The sequence below is a fragment of the Corvus cornix genome, chromosome 1A (genome assembly GCF_000738735.6).
Source record: "Corvus cornix cornix isolate S_Up_H32 chromosome 1A, ASM73873v5, whole genome shotgun sequence".
NCBI classification, from domain to species: Eukaryota; Metazoa; Chordata; class Aves; order Passeriformes; family Corvidae; genus Corvus; species Corvus cornix.
Window position 1 is genome coordinate 41,559,644 of NC_047057.1, and position 16,415 is coordinate 41,576,058.

The following is a 16,415-nucleotide window of genomic DNA, read 5'->3' on the forward strand; positions in this document are numbered from 1 at the left end:
TTCAGTTTCATCAGTCTAAGAGATGCCATTCTAGTGTTCAAGGGTATAGTACTCTAGCAAGCAGAGTTCTTGCTCAGGACATAAGCATGGCCATAAAACTCCAGGTATCATATAGAAAAAAAATCTTGCAGATTTGGACTTATACAGATATCCTTTAAAAATAACACTTTTTAAAAAAATTACCATATGATTACACCCAGCCTATCAAAAAATCAACTGAGAGTGAATTGACTATTCAATTATTCTTTTCCATTAAAAAAAGTTATAAAGAATGCTCCCGTTGACAGGCAACCTTTTTAGAGAGTATTACTGTTCTTTGCAAGCTAAGTGTTGTATATATTTTTCTCTGCTCATTGAATGCAGTTTCCTGCCACTAAATAACTCCGTTTAATTTCTCAATGTCAAATCATTGCTGATACCTGCATTCCTTGCCAACTTTCAAAGCAGACTATTTGTTTTGCAGAAGCTGTGTACAATATTTTACTGAAAGCACAGGTTTGTTATTCTTCCTACCAAATATGAAAAAATAAAATATTTTAAAAGTAACAATGTGATCTATTTATATAACATCTGTTAAATAGAAAATTACCTTTTGGGCAACATTTCCCTTTCTCTTTGACACCTTTGAAGAATATAATTCTTCACTTCCTAGTCTTTCTTGTCTAGTGACCATTACTCCAAGAAATTTGTGTCCCTCTACTAATTTGTAAGTGTAGGTGTGGTAAAGTTCACATTTATTAGTTGTTTTAATGTGATGAAGGCTCTACAAACTACTCTTAGGTTCTTACAGCCAAAGAACCATGTTCAGAGATAAGAGATTTTGGGATAATTTCCCTTCCCTAAACTAGTCCTGTAATGCAATTCTATAATAAAAGACCATAGTAAACAGTCAATAAAATCTAAAGTTGATCTGCAAAACACAGAAATAAATGTCTTTAGGACAATTAAACTGACTTCTGGCTTGTTATATGTCTCCTTATGTATTAAGTAAACAGCTTAAGAACTAAAAATTACCAAATTAACATTACCAGTACTTTAAGATTTGAAATATGAGATTAGCTCATGACCTCAGACTCATTCAGATTTTCCATGTGTTCTCATGCAAATTTTCCATAGCACTTCCATAATTCCTCATCGCTAAAAATGATTTTATTATAAAGTTGCAGAATTTTTTGAAATAGCAGATATTATCAATAGTATTATAAAGGAGTTTTCATTTGTATAGGGAGTTGTAGGTTGTAGGTAATTCATCTGCACCTGAATTGCAGTCAGTAATTGTAGCAAATTCTCTGTAAATTCTACACCTGAAGCAGATGGAAGAAGATTGCATCAGGAGATCAACCCTTACAAATTACAATAGTTTATGATGCTCATCTACATTTTAATCAGACATAAAAGATTTATTCCTGAAATACATCAAGAAACACTGTTTTCACCACCTGAAATGCATCAGAGAGTTTATAGTCAATCAAGTAAAATAAGTTGCACTTTTTTACTACATCTTCCTCTCTTGTGTATACAATATTACATGGATATAGGTGTTAATGATTTTATTAGCAACTATATATAAGCCCATCAAAATAGAAACCAGAAAGTGATTTCATATGTCAAATCCTCTTTGTTAAGGATTTAGCTCCTGAGCTCAACAAAAAAAGATGAATTTATGGTTGCATTAGAAACATCATTTTATTTTCTGCAAAATGCAGTGCAATGCAATCAGCTAGATAAAGCAGATCATGTATAGTCAGACACTAGGAACCCTGTAAGATTTGAAGGTACAGAGAATAAAGGCTTGTCATGTTTCTTCTTATGACCAGAAGGAGCATAAATTGGAATTAGTTTTGTCAGGCACAAGGACTGAACTGCAAAATTCATCACCTGAATAAGTATGGCTTATGTTCCTGACAAATAAGTACCAAACAGGTATTGCTAAAATATTCTTACACTGACAATTATTTAAAGAAAATTATTTTCTCTGTTGAATTATAAACACTATTTTTATTCATTAAAAATATAAGTCAAATGTAAGTGAAATTCAATGAACTAGAAAAAACTGCATGTCAGCAGATTGCTAAAAGTGACTTATTTAATTCAAGTATTGAAGAAAAAAATTAAACACTATTAAGAATGTATTTTCTAACAATGTTATCTGAAGAATGAGCTACTAATAATAGAAAGGAAATGTTTTGGAAAAGTAATACCGAGCAGAAACCTGTCTCCATCACCTCATTAAAAATTTACCTGGATTGGTGGCCACAGGCACTACCTATTAACCCAAAATGTATGCTTGTTTCCTAAGTGATCCTTACTTTTTCTTAATTCAATAAATTATTTTTCACATCTTAACTTGTTCCATTTTTCTGGGCCACAAATGTACATAATGACGTAAAAGTCTTACTAGCTTCTGCGTTCAGTTTTGACCAGAGTTTTTAACATGTGCTTCAAAAAGATATAAAGGTATAGTGCAATAATTAATTCACAGTAATCTGGAAGGAAAAACTAACATCATCATATTAGATCTGTCATTACAATTTCCTAATAGTTTCATACAGTAGGGGTAATTTTTTTCTCTAGAGACTTTTCCCTTCTATCAATTTCTTGACAATAATATTAATGCACAATTAGTACTTTTATTATTCTAGGTTTTAGTATTTCATGATGTTGATTTTTACTCTGCTTATGAGACTTGGACAAAAACTTGTTCAGTCATATTCCCTGCAGTTCCAAGTATAAACTCTATTTCCAGACACACAATAGAATTATAGAATGGTTTGTGTTGGAAGGGACCTTAAGTGACCTTCTAGTCAACCCACCTGCAATGGGCAGAGAAATCTTTCATTAGACCACATTGCTTAAAGCTTCCTCCAACTTGACATTGGACAATTCCAGGGATAGGGCATCTACAACTTCTCTGAGCAACCTGCTTCAGTGTACCATTACCCTTGTTATAAAATAAAAAATTCAGCATGCCCAATCTAAACTATGGGGAATTATAAGATAGAATTGGGTTGTGAGCTGTAAAACCTGCCTGCAGAGGCACATGGCAGCACAAAGGAGCACATGGCAGCACACAGGGGCTTGTCTCCACCGGGCCCTGGGGAGAGGAGGTGTCACACAGCAGACAGACCCCTACGGAGAGGAGCCTGCCGGGAGCTGACAGACAGTGAACAGCGAGTGATCACCCCATAGAAGGACACTGAGGAAGTGTGTTGCTGATGAGGCAATATGGGTTAGGTCACGTAGTGAAGATTGCCACATAAGGAAATGCTGTGCCTTGGAAAACTGTATAAAACCAGCTCATTCCTTTGAATAAACAGTTCAGATTCCCTGCCCATCTGGGTCCGTGATTCAATCGCCGACATAAACCTCGACTCTTTCAATGAAAACTCCTTGCCCCTTGTCCTATCAGTGCAGGAATTGGTTAAAAGCCTTTCTCCATGTTTTCTAACTCTCCCTTTATATATTGAAAATCTGTGATGAGGTCTTAAGGTTTTTCTTCTCCTGATTGAACAACTGCAACTCTCTTAGCCTGTCTTCACAGGTGTTCCTGTCCTCTGATTATTTTTGAGTCCCTCCTCTGCACCCTCTCTGAAAGGTCCGTGTCTTTCTTGTACTGGGGACTCCAATACAAGAGAAAAGCCTTCTTTTAATAAACAGTACTCCCTGAAATATGCTGCAAGTAACTAGCCCTGAAAGTGTTTCTTACTGCTCTCATCAGAAGTAAAAATGGTGATTCTTAAATTATTCATAACTTTCTTTCTCCTTGAGGCAATATCTGACCCACAAATATGTAAAGGATGAAAAATGTCTCTCTTAGAGATGAAAGAAATGCTGATTTATATAGCATTCATTTAATTACCCTTGATTTAATTAAAGTTTTAAGTGAGCATTTTACATATTATGTTTAATATAAAGGACTGATTAAATAGATATGCTTTCTCTAATCTGTCTATAAGAGTAGTAAAATAGATATACTTGATGACACTGGTTTTACTGAGGCTTATTTCACAAAAGGCAGTCAGCATCATGTAAAGGACCAAGTTTTGACAAGACATACTTGTTTACCCTCTGCTAAATAAACTCTCTCCTTTTCATTTGATTATTTCAGTTAAGGTTGGCCAGTTCTTTGTTTTCTGCTTTACAAAAAATATCCCAACTAAAATCCACTAATAAAAAAAATCAAAAAATAATTACATTTGTCTAATGTGTACATCACGGTCTTTATACCCTTTTTCATTTGCCTTCTTGTTACGCCTAGATTTGAAAAATTGAATTCTTGTTTTAATGATACCAAGTTATATAGAAGACAATTCATTTACAATTCCATTTTCCTATTTCCTTCATGTAGGTGTTTAATTTTTAACTTATATCTTAGAAACTACCATGAGAAAATTAAAGCAATAAAATTTGAAACAGATTGCAAAGAGCACTTCACACTATGGATGTCAGTCATTTTTATACATAATAACAATGCCTACTAAATACAGGGGTTTCTGTTTTCTTAGTGATTTGCTTTAACATTAAATATTTCACTTACCTTCTAACCTTGCCAAATCTAGCAGCTATCTGAAGGGCTTGACACTAAGTGTCAAGGTCACACAGTGAAATCCAAGCTACAGCTGCTTCATGTGAAAGAATCTGCAGAGAAAAAAGAAATCTGTGTAAATCTTTCAGAATACCTTTTCTTCCTCTTTCTTTTTACACAGTGGTTCACATTACAAAATCATCCTATTGTGTACAAAATAGCTAAACTTTTTCAGGATAATATATCTTACCTGGTGCTATCATGGGTTGGTCCACACACTGTAATTCATGAGGAGAAAAACTTTTCAGAGAGTAAATGGATATTCTAGGGACAGAACCAGAGAATTCACATTCCTTACGTGTGGTGACTGTACTGGGAGAATTCTTACACATAGTCTCATAGTCTCAGTGGAGCAGTGACATTTCCATATGCAAAAGTGCAAGGCAAAATTTCAATGAGCCTTTTTTCAAACTAGGATAGCGAAGAACAATAGCTGTATATTATTTTTGGTTTTCGTCTGTGTGATGAAGTGTTTCAGCAGTCTAGTGGAAAACCACTTGCATACAGTCCATTTAGAATTATAAAATTAGGATTCTAAATTATGAATGGTTGGTTGGAGGAAACATTCAAAAACATTCTAGTTTTTTCTTGGCAATGTGCCAAATTTTAGTTTGGGTTTCAAAAATAGAAATGAAAGTTGTGATGGGTTTTGTGGACAAAAAATATTCCTGCTGTATTACCAGGAAGGACTTAGATCATGGAATCACAAAGTAATCACAGAAAGTTATGAACTAAGCTGTCCTTAATCACTTCTCATCTATTAGTAGTTGCCTTTCCCGTAAAACAAGGTTACTTAAGTTAAATATGTCATGCAAGCATACCATAAATACTGCCATACAGAAGCCAGGAAGCACCACCTCTTTCTCTATAATAAATGTTTTCTAAATTGCAGGATTTGAAAAATTTATTAAGAAATGGGGGGATAATGAATAAAAAATTCATTCCATAAGATGACAGGCAATTCAGGCAGAAAAGGATTTATTTTCTATCAGAAAATTCAGAAAAAATATTTAGCTGAAATATTATAGCTCAGCCTGCTACCCCCAGTGATAGGATACATCTAGTTTTAGTTTTCCTTTTGGGAACTCTTTATGCTGATGAACTTGTATTTTTAACAGTTTTAAAAGTGTACTTCTAAATGTATATCGAAACTATTTCTGTAAATAGAAGTTTTAGAGGAAATATTCCTTTATATTGTGCTTATATACATCTTTTTATGAGATGAAAATTTATCGTTCAAACAATAAAAAGAAATCTAAAATAAAGAGAAACTAAAATAAAGATAAGTGATATAACAAAATGTATTGAATGCCTTCATACTAAAATCAATCTGTCCTACTCTCTGTGACAGAATGCTCTAGGTTGGCATTTAAAGCCTAGTTAAGATTTTTGTTATGCTTAACAAGAAAAACCTTTAGGAAAAATGTCTCAAAGCTTGTAAAAGATGAGTAAGAGAGAATGCATCAATTCAGAGTTTCTCAGGTATTCTGAATTTGGGTTTCTCACAAGTTGTCTTAGGAGGCAAGAGGAAGAATTTTGGTGGAGAACTTCAAGCTCTTATTCCCCGTTGGGGCTAACTATTGATACAATGCACATAATAGACAGGAGCACTCTCAGAAATCTCACTATATATGTAATAAAGACACATAGATGACATGTTAGCTTTCAGTACTTTATGTCCCTTGCTCAGCCTGTGTATTTGATATTCTGTCTCACAGAAGAGATATAGCAAACACTGCTGAATACCTTGATGAATTAGCAAGAACCATTACTGTCTAAGTATGCCTGTGCTTAGCCCTTTCTTATACTCTTTTGCAGATTGTGGGGAATATATAAAGTTACTTACTCGATATAGGAACAGATTCGTAGAAGACAGGGCAAAATAACTGATTATGAAGATGATGTATAAAAGGCAAGCACTTATTACTGCAACACACTAAGAGTATGTGTGCATAATTTGTTTGTTTGTTTCAGTTGGTTGTTTCATGTTTAAACATGCATAAAATCCCTGAGACTTTCTCTGACATAGAGCTTCCTGAACTTGTGGAAGAGACAAAGAACTTCAGACTTTTATTTCTTCTGTGACAAAAGTTATATAAGGTATTCCTCCTGACCTGCTCAGCTAACATTTTTTTGAATAGCACCTTGCTATTTTTGTCTCAACAGAACAGGTCAGATTTGTCCAGCAGTCACTCACCAGTTAGTTCTGAACACCATATTTCTTGTAGAAAATATCCTTGGAAATAATAGACATGGGCTTATGTGAGAGGATCAAATAATATAAGTCACTACACATTTCTTGCCAAAGTATACAGCACAGACAAAGATCACCAAGTAATATGATAAACACAATGTTGTATTAGTAAGCCAATTGCAGCATTGGGGTTTTGTCTTTTTTTAGGTAAAGTACAGAAAAAAAAAGGAAACTGGTCAAAGTGAAGACAAAGTCAAAACACCAACAGTATGGGAGTCTCTCAAAAAAATAGCCTATACCTGTACCTGTACAAATTCAGGTTTATCCATAAAAGAAAAATTTCCCCTCTGAAACAACAGATTATATTTAAGTTCAAGATTTATGAGCGAAACAAAACTATGATTTTTTCTGGATGAAGTTGTATTAAAACAAAAACTCTCCATGTTCTTAAAAATATCTCTCTCTCTCTGTACAAAATAAAAGTAAGAGACCACCTTAGGTAAAGTGTTTGTGTGTCACTTGAACTTCTCAAAGTTTGATGGAAATAAACAACTCCATATGCTTTGAGTATGAATCTTCCAATGAAAGAACAGGCTTTTTTTTTTTTTTTAAGACACATAGGAAAACATATGCATTAAAAATTCACATTATACACAATATTTATTAGATATGCAAAAAAAATTGCGCACAGTAATATCTTGAAGTAACTGGAAAGTTATAGCCAATAAACAAACTAAAAAACCCTGAAAACTGCTTTACCACTTTCTTTGTAGCTGAATATTTCAGGGAAGTATTAGTACATATAAAGTCAGAGATTACATTGAAGAAAAGTCTTCGAAAATATTAGACCAACTCTATCTAATGGCTGTAATAGTTTCCAGGAGTCTAAGAAAAGAAAAGTTGGAATGAAAAAAAATCATATGTGTGAAGTACAGACTCCGATCAATTGATGTGAAAAAGTTTTATTCCTACAAAATAGGTAGGAAATAGTAGGGTTTACAGAAATTTGTTTATTCTGACTATAGAAAAAACATATAAATTTAGAGAATACATGATACAGCACCTACTAGGCCAAGTAGTCGAGCAAGAGATGTACAGTAGTAGTAACTTAACCAACACGCCAGAGAAGCTAATGCTAATACTGACGTTCTTCATTTAGCAACATTTGTCTTTCAATCACATATGAAAGAAATTCTAGTTATCCAGTACTGAATTATCATCAAACAACAGAATGTTTGATACTAAAACAGTATTCAGAAATAAACAAAATGTTAAAAAAGAAAGCAGGGATTGTTCATGGCAATGTGTGCATGGAAGAGGGCTTTTTGTTGCTGTCACTGAACCACTGCTCATCTGGAGACATGATTGCCAGCCACCTGGTTCGGAAATACAGAGACATATGGTACAGTTATTAATACTGACCCAAAGTTATTCCAGTGAACATATTCCAAGTTTGAAAAAAAACCCTGATAAATATTCATTTAAATATGTAAATAAATGTGTTCTATTATAAATTCTATTCTATAACCACACATGCTTTCAGTGCCAAATCAAAACCTCCTAAATGCTAGGAGTTCACAATAGTTTTGGGAGTTGAGCATATTATATCTATGACTTTCAATGATATCCAATAAAATTAAATGGAAAGGAGAGCAGTAAAATATTACATCATGCTGATCAGCATTCAAATACAGAATGTGGCTAAGCTCTGAATTAGCATAGCCGTTTTGCAATAACAGCTATAAATCTTATCTTGGTCTTAAGCAACACACCAAAATTAATGAATGAATGTATTAGAAGCAAAATGGTAGAGATTGCAGTACTACTGATCAGGAAAAAAACCCCAGAACTAACAGTTATAAAACCAACTCAGTTGTCTCCTGTACTTATTCCGTTCACAAATCTCATTCCACATTTTCCATTCAGTGCATGAGTTCATTTTACCAATAAATTTCCCCAAACAAACAATTTTATTTGAAATGCTTGTACAATTTTCAGCTGTGCTTAAATTATATAGTTAACTAGTCTAATAAAGTTACAGGCAGAATTATGCATCAAAGGGGGGAAGATGGATAAATATGATTGGTCTAGGCAGTGCAGATAGAGCACGAGTAAAGATTATGAGCCACCTGCAGGTATTTAGTTCTTTGTTTTTAATTATTCCATTTTGGTCCAAATGAAATGAAAAATTTTCCTCTCAAACTTCCCAGGAGAAAAAATATCCTAGGTTTTTCTAGTTGTTATTTCTTCTAGATTTTCTCAAAAACAACAGGTCTTCCAGGTTAAAGTATAGCTCTGCAGCAAGAACCGCTAAAAGGATTATCATTCTTCCTTCTATATAAATTGGCACCAGCCCAAAAGCAGGCATTCCAAGTAGTAGGGTATGAACACTTGATGGGAGGGTGTACAACAGAGTCATACTCTCCTCAGTAGCACCCAGTGGCAGGACAAGAACCACTGGACACAAACTGAATTCCATGTAAGTGTGAGAAGCGACTTAACTGTGAGAGTGGTCAAACATGACCAGATTACTGAGAGAACCTGTGGTGTCTCTCCTTGGAGATATTGGAAACCTGTTGTTTGAAGCCATGAAGAACCTGCTCAAGCTGACCCTGGTATGAACAGTGGGGTTGGACTATGCAATGGCATCCAAACTGTGGACCTTGTAACCCAGGGGGTTATGCTGAGAGGCAGTTGTAGTGTACCATGATGAGGATTCCATTGCCTACAGGGAGGGTCCTCAATTTATGGCAAGGCATCCAGTGGTCCAGGGAGAGTGGCCTGTCAAAATACTATCCTGGATTCAAGTACTCTGAAAATCATTTTGAGTGAAACTCTTCAAAGATGAAACCTAACCAAATAAACCACATCCTAAACTGCTGCACTTTAGTTTAAACTTCAGCTAATGAGGGTGGTGCGTGGTTTTGCAGATAGCAACTATGCAGGGATAAAGCTAGACCATACTTTTTGTAAAACTGGTCAAACTCAAAAATATTTTAAAAAACACAAAAACCTTTTTCTCCAACCACCTACACTACCCATTAAAGAGTACTTTAGTATTTGGTAAAATGTATCTTATACTATACATCAGTGATTTGTTTGATTTATGCCATCATGCTTGTCTCAAGAGCCAAAAAAACTGTCCAGCATAAGAGTTTCTCAACTATATTAAGAGGCAACTAACAGGCAACGTCTGTTAAAAAGAAAACAGCATCTTAACCTTTTATATTCAGTACAAAAAATAGAAATATTTCACATAAGTTTATGTGAATGTGTGTGTTCATATATAACCAATATTTTGGGGGGTAATGTTTGTGTAAGAAATATATCATCTTGTAGGAGATAATTTAGTTTTCGAACTACATAGCTGAAAATATCAAGGTCCTATAATCCTAAATTATATCTATTTCATGGTCAAACTGCATGTAACTGACTGACAATACACAGTTCCATATTTTACTTTTGACTCTTCCCTTTTTAATCTGTCCTGCTACTCCTTTTCTTATTAGCATAACTGCTTAACTTTACATATTTCAGCAAAAAGATAACTTAGTCTAATAAGCCCATTACAGGCTCATTAATGTCAGGCCTCTAAGGAAAGATATGTATCACTTGTCTTTTATCATTCTCCTCTCAGTTTCTTTCTTACTCTTCTCCCTCAAAACTCTTCCATAAAGGTGATAGACTGCATGAGCTCTTTATTGGTCAGTCACATGTCCACTAACCCCTACCATCTTTCATTTATTCACTTGCTTTCCCAACTCTGTAACAGGTCAGCTTTGTCTTCTATCCTTCACTTATCTTGGAGAAATTCTCGTGTTTCATAAAAAGTCTTTATACAAAATATTTTCGCTTTTGTTGAATATTTCTAATCAACCCATATATTCCTCATTGTGAAAGTTATGTAACTTTTGTTGCTTCAGCCTTCATGAGACTTTGAGCATCAGCGTCCTCCCAAATGCAGTTCTTCTCTCTGATCCTGAGAGATACATTCAGATTTCATACAAACAAAAATTGGCAAAAATTCTCCTTTGAATTTGTTATAAACTACATCTCTTCCTATCATGCTGTAGCCCAAAAAATCTTGCAGATAGATATTTGTGCATCAAAACACTAATCTGTCTATTCTTAATATGGACTATGTCAAGTGTATGAAAATGTTAACATGGTTCACAAAAATAAGAATGCTGTATAAAAATGCTGTAGTTATAATTCATTTGCATGCCTAAATGACCTTTATATCTTTATACCTTATTACTTTTATATGTAGAAGTGTGGCCCTATATTTAAGATTGGACCTCAATGGCATTTTTATTTCAATATATTTCTACATCTTGAGCTCCGTAAATGATTCCCAATGTGAAACCTTTCCTAATGGGTCCCAGATAGAAAGGCTGATAAAAGGTATACATTTATAAAAACGCAACTTCAACCACCAGCATGTTCATCAGAGACAATACTTTTTTAGTAGAGGCTCTCAGGAACTCTGGATGCTCATTAGATGCACTACTGAATGATAATCATATAATGAAAGAAAAAGGTCACCTCATTGTTAATTGGTTGTCCATGTTGCATCACCAATGCTAACATATCTTTCAGCAAACTAAGTGCCAGTCAGCAAAAGTAAAACATTTATCTAGATCCACACTGTTGGTTAGCTAGAGATAGGTATAGATAAATACATTGTGTTAAAATATCATATAAAGATGCAAATCAAAACAGGAAACAAAAATTATGCACATAGAAAAATAATTTTATTTTGGTATACATTAAGTGTTATGAAACTTTTAAAATTTACCTAGGAAGAACATATGAGAATCTTTTACTGAAAGGGAGTAATTAAGGGATGGAATTTATTTAAGAAATAGTGAAATAGGGTTTAACTTAATTAGGAAAAAATTATCCATGACAGAAAAAGAGTGAATTTGATAATAAATGAGAATCCTTCATTGAGTTAGTATTCTGACATTTACAATACAGCTTAACCTGTTTTGTAAGCAGGCCCTCACCAGCAAAATTTGATCTTACATCCAACTCTGATTGCTCTGTAGGGTTCTTAGAGCTGGGCATGAGATTCAAAAGGGTTCTTACAATATGACTCTTCACTGTAACACAAAAACAGATCCAAAATCCCTTCCTTGCCGAGGGCTTGCTGAAGAAAGGAAATCCTGAAGACCTGCAATATATTGTGAGTTTTCTGTCTTTTAATTATTTGCACTTGATACAGTGGACATTATTAAAATATAGCTGTTATACTCACAGTCAAAATCAACAGTTTAATTTTTGCTTTAATGCCAGTGCATGTGACACAAATAGACATATATGCCCAGACAAAAAAAGGTACTTAAAGGTACCAGCAGAGGAGCATAAACAAAACATCTCACAAACAGAATTAGTTTAGTCAGCTAAATCAGGCTTTCTTAGTGCTCTACAGCTGCTGAGGAACTGAGCTTAGTAAGTCTGCAGAAAGCTTTGTTACGATTACATATTCAGAGTGTCAGATATAGTTTCATCAAGCTCTATAGTTAGTAATGGTGTTTCATGGTCCTATCCCTAATGCAGAACAGACTAAGGCAAGGAAAACAACAGAGAAATATCTGCAATAACCTGAAACAAGTTTGAATAAATTACAATCATTGTTGCATTAGCACAACACTTTTTTCACCAAAATAATTTCCCCATATTAAGTCCTGGGAAACACCTTGAGTTCAGATTCTTCAGGTATTTTAATCTCTAATTCATTGTTTCTCCAAGTTCAAAATCCTCTTTTCCAGGAGTTAAATATTGGGTTAATGTTACCAGTAAGCCATTACTATATAAGAAGGACCTAACTAATTAAAGAGCAGAAAAAAAGAAAAAAAGGAAAACAAAATTCCATAAAGAAGTACTTAGGCCATCAAAACTATAAATATTCAGTAAAGTGTTTTTTCCCCTCACTGAGTTACTTGAGGAGATCTAGTCATATAAAGATCTTCATATAAATATTTTTAAATATTCTTAGAAGAAAGTCACTCATGCATACTTGACAAGCTGCTTGTCATCCAACAACAAGTAAACAGGATGCTTTATGCATAAACATTGGCATATAATGAAAATACATTTCTGAAATAGCATGCTGAAAAATTTCCATTATCCTAGAAATCTATATTGCAGTGTAATGAAACAAATAAACAAAACCTTAAGCAGTTATTTTTGTAAACATCAATTACAGATCACAGACTATTTAACAAAACAGTAACTAACAAGGAAAGACTAAAGAATCCATGCCATTCACTGTGCTACACAGCCTGTAAGATGTGAAATTAGAGAAAATGGGACATAACAAAAAAACAATGATACCAAAACAAAACTAGATTTGGTGACATTTCCAGGAAAAATAAAAAGGATATCAAGTTGTTAAAGAACAGAGGTTTTGTATCTTAATTCTTAGATAAGCTGCAGTAATTACTTCAATACTAGCTAAGTTTTCATCACATGACACATTTGTTTACTCATGTCTTCATGTCCTAAATTATATGAGAGGCAGAATTTTCTGTTTATTAGAAATCAAAACAAATCTGAAATTCTTTGGAAGAACACTGAATTTCTTGCTCTGAATGATATCTCAAGTCTTCATGTTTTTAGAAAAAGTTACATACTAGACAAGGATAAATTCTTGTCTGTCAAATCCCCATAAATATATAAGGTAATAACCTTAATTCTACATGTTTTTTTTCAAAATCAAGACTTAGCTGGATTGAATTTTTCAGGTTTTCCTGTTGCAGGAAATATTTCACATTTTAAACTACTCCAAGAGTAGGTAAGGGAGGAAAAAAAAACCTAAAGAAAAAAATATGTTCTTCAACATATTAATATGCATGGAGGATAAGTGAAAAAATTAAAAATGATTGTAGGTTTTATCTAAGTGTAATTATATACATTTATCTTAAAGTTTTATATGTAAAAGTATATACATATAAAAACAATGTATAAAGAGAGTCGTGTTTTAAAAGATTGGGAAAACAAGCGAAAAATGTGATTTTTCATCAAATTCTTGTTATCTATATGTGACTTTGGTGTATATCCCCACATGTGAAGGTGTTTGAGAGCAGATACGGCTGAGCTACTCCATTGACTGCATCTGGCAGAGAGAGAGAGGCACTCTTTGAAGGTATTTCAAAACATGATGCAATATTGTTCATGTGAATTCCCCTGTATAAGACATTAGAAATTCAAAAATACCATTTTTAACAATAAGAAAGGGTCATGTATCTTCCCCCCTCCCCACTCCTCATGCTTCTGCAGACCATTTCCCAGGTGAACTATTCGGACAGGGTGTTTGAAGGACAATTCACTGAGTAGTGATGATGATGTTCAATACAGAGTAGAGCAATGACCTCACATCAGGTATGGTGAAGATCTAGTTTAAGGTGCTGCTAAGATTAAAGAAAAAAGAGGGAGAAAGTCATCACTGTGTGAGCCCTGAGAAGGCAACTCTGTAGAAAGCATGGTCTGGGCAATGCCAGGGGAATTTAACAGTTCTTTCAGAGACCTGAACCAAACCTGTGCAAACACAATATGGAGGACTACTCTAAAGACTGAGTTAAGGCTAGAGCTGTTTTTCACAGAACTGTAGCTCCTTTTCCCTTAAAATAAAAATAAACACACACACCTTATTACAGAATTGTCCAAGACATAGTCTTAAATGGCCTTAAATGTCTTTCACATTGTTTTTGATGTGTGAAACCACTGAAACAGCAGTCCAGAGGTACTAGAATTATCTAGAAAGAAAATCACAGCACTCCTAGGAATGATTTTGGAATTATTTTAAACGTGGTTTTGCAGACTATAGTCTGTGGTAAAAAATAAAGTAAAAAAAATAAAATAGATTATTCATCTATATTGTTTGTTTTCAGTAACTTGAAAACAGAGTGGTGGTCAGTCACCACGTACACTGAGATTTTTGAACCCCACTGCATTCAGTGATTGACTCCAGTCACAATAGTGAAATCTTTGAGAAATGCAAATTGGTCTACTTCCTGAAAATTAGGGGGAAAAAATCCAACACGAAACAAACCCCACTATAAGGTGTCTTCATCATAGCTCCCTCAGTATTTTCTCATGTAGATAACATGGAATATCCATAGCAAGGAAAGCTTAATGAAGAAGCTAAAAGAAATAATTTAGTTTCTTTTCTTCTACCCTCCATAGAACGTCATTGGGTGTAAATTATGAAATCTGAAGGGTACCAAGAAAATCTGTGTTCATATTGCCACAGCATTACTCAGAATCATCACTGAAAAAATAAATAACCAAGAGTGTATTATTATTTGCTCAACCTCTCTTCAACATTATTCAAAGTTTCTGCAAGAAGCTGAGCAATTCATTGGACTCTTAATGCTGGTAAAAGTACCCAAGTCACAAAAATCAAACCCCAGTATCTTTCACAGATTTATCAGAATTTATAGAGGAAGATCTCCAAGACATTAAAAGAGAACAAAACACACAAGCTGTTGAAATATTATTAAAAACCAAAAACATTTTTAAATTGGTGTCACAATTGCCCATCTGCTACTCAGTTATCAGACTGGAAAATTGAAAAAGGCAAGCTCTGATAAGAACAATATCTGAGGACAAAATTTTAATTAAACTATACTTTTGAGCTTTAAACTTTAAAATATGCTTCCAGTGTTTTGCATTTTAGAAGTCTGTTCATAGATATGATGAAAATCAGATTTTTAAGTTACCTTCTCAACAATGACAAAGGCAAGAATTCCCAACACCAAGAACTAACACTGTAGAAAATACTAAATAACTACACTTTACATTTGGAAAAAAAAGAGACAGAGATTGACTTTTTAGTAATTCCAGGGAATATGCATTTCGGTAGCAAAAGGGATTTACTGGAACAGGAAAGGTAGTATAAGTGTATTTGTAGGACTTTCATGAATACGCTCTGCAATATTTCAAGTAATTTTTAAATTGATAATCTTTGTCAGCTCTGGAGCAAAAACCCCTACAAGTACCACTAAGACAAGACTCAAATTTACTAGGCTGTGTAGAACCACTCGCATACGAATTGACACTTCCATGGAATTATGGCCTGGCTGATAGTGCCTTACAAACTTGCAGCTGAATGAATTTCTAATACCAGACACTGCTCTGAGATTTTCCTTTTAGCTCAAACAAAATCCCTGTAAGACTTGAATCCAAAAAAACTTAAAATGCCAGCAAAGCCTGCAGACTTTAATGACACTTGGAATAGCAAGGCTGATTTAACACCACTGTAAGTTTGTACTATCTACGGAAGACCTCTCAAAATTATTTTCAGTGGATTACTAGCATTTTGCTAAGAGGGTTACAAGAAGCACTGGGCATTTAGGAACTTTTAGAAGTATAATATTAGCAACTGAATCAGCTCTTGATGTTTTCCTAAAAGTAGATTAGGTATATTTTCCATTTAGTTTGTGGGTTTAAGGGTCAGAAAAGTAAAACTCAGTTAGAGGCCATATTGAGTGAAAAGTGACAAGGGTTATATTTTAGGCAAGTAATTCTCTCTTCAATACAATGAAATTTTAAATAAGGCACTGAAAATACAAAGCCTATAAAGACAACCAGTATTAATATATTACACACCCTGACCTGCTTGTATTTTAA

At 34.0% G+C, this 16,415-nt stretch overlaps 1 protein-coding gene across 6 annotated transcripts in view; it reads right to left on the minus strand.

Moving 5' to 3' along the window:
- The window catches only part of MGAT4C (MGAT4 family member C), a 333,638-nt gene that overhangs the window by 249,011 nt on the left and 68,212 nt on the right, over positions 1-16,415 (minus strand). For all 6 annotated transcript variants that reach the window (XM_019279763.3, XM_010413780.4, XM_010413784.4 and 3 more), the window contains exon 2: positions 4,538-4,638. The gene's annotated coding sequence lies outside the window, so the exon portion shown is untranslated. The remainder of the gene's footprint in view (positions 1-4,537; positions 4,639-16,415) is intronic.